This window comes from Tupaia chinensis, unplaced genomic scaffold (genome assembly GCF_000334495.1).
Source record: "Tupaia chinensis unplaced genomic scaffold, TupChi_1.0 Scaffold000708_1, whole genome shotgun sequence".
In the NCBI taxonomy this organism is placed as follows: domain Eukaryota; kingdom Metazoa; phylum Chordata; class Mammalia; order Scandentia; family Tupaiidae; genus Tupaia; species Tupaia belangeri.
The window spans coordinates 678,833-683,408 of NW_006160231.1; positions in this window are offsets into that span (position 1 = coordinate 678,833).

Genomic DNA, 4,576 nt, shown 5'->3' on the forward strand with positions numbered 1-4,576 from the left:
CATTATGCCAACTGCTGGTGCCCCATGTGGTCTTACATAGTGTGCTGCGTCTCTTGTTTCTGGAGACCTGTGGTGTAAACTTCCTCCTTCATGACAAAGATTTCTGTGTCCGTGCGTCTGACCATTCCTGATTAAAGCAAACCCCAGGTACGTCTGTGTAACAGATGCTATGCTCTGTGGGATCCCATGTGTGTAAGTCAGGGATTCCATAAGCCTTTGGATAGTGGTGATAGACAAGAAAGGCAAACCCACACTTAGAATAGATGTCTGTTCTTGGGAGAATAAAACGCTGACCTCATAGGACAGAAGGGACCTCGTGTAGACAACCCACCACCACGTGAAGATGGTTCCCTCCCGGAACAGTGCCTTACCAGGTTGGCATTGGTCCCTGGGCTGGCGGATTGAACCGTCCTGGCTAAGTGTGAATCCATGCAGGGGGCTCGTCCGTGGCCTTGGTCTCTGCCATGGTCACTTCACTCATGCGTCCGCTGTACTGCACTGGGGGCGGGCACTGGCACAGGTGGGCTAGTACTGACTGGGAGCCACAGTCTGCTTGGTGCCTGTTCCAAGGCGCTTGCTTTCTTGGATCATTCCTGGTACCAACGGTGTGGCTGGGCTCCCCAGAAAGCAGATATGAGATAGGTATACAGGTGTTTTATTGAGTAACACCTGCAAAAGGAAAAGGGGGTACACGGTGGAGCAGGGTGAGCAACAGATGACGACGTGAATATGAGAAAACCTCTGCCAGCCCAGTGGGGCAGCCCCGGAGCAAAGACTGGTACAAGGCCAGGCCCTCGGGCGCCATCTTGCTCTTTCCGAGAACAGGGTGACCTAGCTCCAGAACTGGGCCAGGTCCTGATAAAGTGAACTGAGGCTGTCTGTGAGCCACACTCCTTGCAGGTGGACATGTCTTTGGAAGGAGGACCTCGACAGCACATTCTCCTTGTTACCAGCAGCTCAGACTCCTCAAGAACCAGGGCTTGGACCACCTCACAGGTAAGCTCTGAGACCAGCAGAGGAGGTTGCTGACGATGGGGCAACTCAGACTGAATAACAGAGGGAGGCCACCAGTGTAGAGTGGCCCCCAAACCAACTAAGGTGATGAGGTCTGTCCTTCATGCCATAACAGCCCTCTCCCAGAGAGCCCCAGAGCCTGTGCAGCGACTGTACACTTGGGAAGTGGCGGGCCCCACGGGCTGGGCTCGGGCAGACACAGAGCTGCTCCTTTGAGCGAGGACGGCTGGCAAGAGGAACGTGGGGGACCGATGGCCTCCACACCTGGGCCGTGTTCGGGGTCAGCGTCAGAGTCTGATGCGCCCATTCAGAACCTGTGAGGTCATACTCTCCTGGCGGGCCCCAGCCAGTGTCTGAGTATGACGGTGGCACCAGGGCTAGGCTGTTTCTGCCCAACAACGGACTCCTCCAACCGCAAACCTTGGCTCTCTCTGTCCCAGGGCTCCCGTGGGTGGGCAGAAACTCGATGTGTCAGTGCTGTGGTCTGGTGGCTCCTCACCCCCATCCACCTTCCTCCCCTTTCCTTTCATAGGCGTCACTCAGCACGGAATCTTGTGCCCACCCAACTCCACGTCAGCTCTGCGTCTTCTGCTTCTCAGAGAACCTCCCGAAGAGTCCGCACGGCCTACCCCCTCCGAGGGTCTGTCTGACAGCAGGTCCCTCCTACATGTCTGTGGTCTGACCGACTGACCGGCGTTGAGTTCTAGAATTCTGCTTGTGTTTTCTCGAGGGGGTGGCCTGCAGGCCTCTGGGCAGGACACACTTAACAGGGGAAGCCTGGCAGGCAACCAGAGTCTCTGCAGAGTGTCTGTCTGTGATTCTCAGGGACAACTTCAAGCTGTAGGACTTTGCCAGATGTGGCTTCTGCAGTGTGGGCTCCGCATCTGGGCAGGCTGTTCCCTCCAGAACCTCCCCTGCTACCCTGCGGGCCAGGTGCGGAACGACCATTAGATTAGGTTTCACAGACTGGACAGCAAGGGGTCACAGAACCCCAGCGCCTCCAGGAGCTCATTCTGGAGGGCAGCCGGGCCCGGGGAGACTGGCAGCAGGGGCAGCACTGCTGGGGACAGAAGGCCCTGCCTGGTTTGGGGGGCTGCACACTTGGTCATGAAACCGAAAGCAGGGAGCAGGGACATTCTATCAGAGGCCTTTGTGGCCACAGAGACGGGCTCCTGGAGAGAGCAGAGAGCAAAGAAACGAACACCTCCCTCCGCCTCCCAGACAAAGCACAGACTGACCATTTCCCAGTGAGGGAGTCACTGCCAGCGACCCACACCTGGCTGTGCCTCCTCACTTCTGTCATTCATTCTATTCAAGACAGCCTTGTGAGACTACCCCTCCTGCAGGCTGGATAACAGGGAGATATTGGCAATTTTGTTGCCAACTTAAAACATAGAGTTAAGTTAGGAGTAGAGGCCTAGTCATGCACCCACATACTATAACACACAGCATGTATGTATGTCCATACGTATTCAAGCAGAATTACGCGTAGAGACGGGGAACTGTATGACCACGTGTTGGTGCTCAGAGCCAGTCTGCCTGGGTCCATTCCAGGCCCGCCATTCCCTACCTACGCTCCTCCAGGTCCCTTCTCAGGGGCCTTTTCCACAGCCACTGTTCTTGGAGCACCCGCCAGGGCCAGCCGCCCGACAGAGCGTGCGTCCTGCGTCAGGTAACGCTTCACAGCCACCGAGAGTAGGTACAGTATGATCTCCTAGTTACAGGTGAAGAAAGGGGCACAGAGAGGCCGAGTAGCATTTGTGGGGACACACAGCTAGTGAGTGACAGGTGGGATGTAGCCTCGTATCTGTCAGATTCACGAACCCATATTCTTGAACACTTCACAGACCACCCTGCCCTAACCCCCTGCATAGTCCCCAGGGGAGTGGAGTGGGGCGGTGTGTGTGTTGGGGTGGGGGAGTTAAAGAACTTATTTAGAGAGCTCTGGGCTGAATGGCCCCTGTGTAACCCTCAGGATCAGATATTGGCTTTGTGAGGGGTCTGGGGGACAAAGGACATTTTAAAAAATTAGTTTGCTATTGGGCACATGCATTTGCCACAGAGAGGCAGGGAGAGGGAAATTGAGAACTCGTCCCCCCAGTGGGATGGCCATGCTGCAGTCCCTCCTCCACGCTCTTCTCAAGGTTTTGGGCATGCACAGACACACCCTTGGCATGTTTTTCAAGCCTCTGGGTGGAAGACTGATGGTGGAGTTGGCCGTGAGGGATCCAGCCCACTTAACCCTGCACCACGTGCTGCCTGGACTGGGGCACTCTTTAGAAGAAATAACGCAAAAAAAAAAAAAAAGTTTAATTTTGCAAAAACACGTCCATAGGAACGTTGCTAAGACCTCTCTCTGGCCTTGGGAAAGCTTGTGCAAGCTTAATTAAGCTTCATTAAGGTCCTGACGCCCATAGGTCCCAGGTCTGCTGGTGCGTGCGCACACACGTTTATGTGAAGCCTCATGGTGGCCATGACCTTGGCTGAGGGCCCAGCAGCTTCCTCGGGTGGCTACTAGGAGGAGGTACTCCCCAGAGGACTGCAGAGAAAGCCTCACTCTCCCGGAGTCCCTCGAGAGGACCTATGGGTCCCTCCAGAGCCATTCCCGAGGCCCATCTCTGAAGAGAGAGGGGCGGTTACCAAGGAGGGGACCACTGGAGGAAGCGCACGGATTCTACCTGAGTTATAACGGGAAACTTCTGTTCCTTGGCAAAAGTGCTCTTGAAATGTGTGTTCCCCGACCTTGTGGAAAATTCCATAAGTGAAAACTAGCTAAATGTTTAAACTAGAGACATACAAAGTTTCATTCATATTTAATTCAGGTTTAGAATAGGGAGCAGCTCTTGTGTGGGTGCATCCGAGCTCCGAGCTGTGAGTTAGGAGAGGAGGGCGTCCAAGCTCCGGGGAGGCCACGTTCCTGTGTGTGGCTGCTCTCACAGCTCTAGGGACTGCCTTTGTTTATCTGGTGCCCCGCCCCGTGACCTAGAGCACTGAGGTTCTCAGTGTTTCTAGAATGAACAAGAGAACAGGGAAGGCCAGCGGATGGTGCAGTGGTTATGCCTCTGGGCTCCCACATGGCTGACCGTGGTTCAAGTCCCGGATATAGTGGCTTGAGAATCACACCAGGCATGCATGTGCGTGCCCAGGATCCCAGCGAGGGGAATGGAGAAGGGGTTGGAGTGAGACCATCCAGTCCCCCACTCCCGGGGGTGGGTCATTTCTCACTTTCCATCTCACTGTCTCTTCTCTCTGGCGACTGCATGTGTCTCATGGCAAAAACCTCTTTTAAAAAGAACGGGGAGGGAACCAGCAGTTAGCGTAATGGCTATGTCGCTGGACTCCCATGTAGTCGACCGCGGTTCGTGTCCCGGACCCGGTGGCTTAAAACTCACGCCGGGCGCGTGTGCGTGCGTGCCCAAGATCCCGAGAGGAGAATGGAGGAGAAGGGATTGCGGCGTGACCATCCCCCCTGGGGGGTGATTTCTCGCTTTCTGTCTCTATGTCTCTCTCTGTCTGTCTGGCGAGCGCACGCGCCCTACAGTGAAAATCTCTCCAAAAAAAA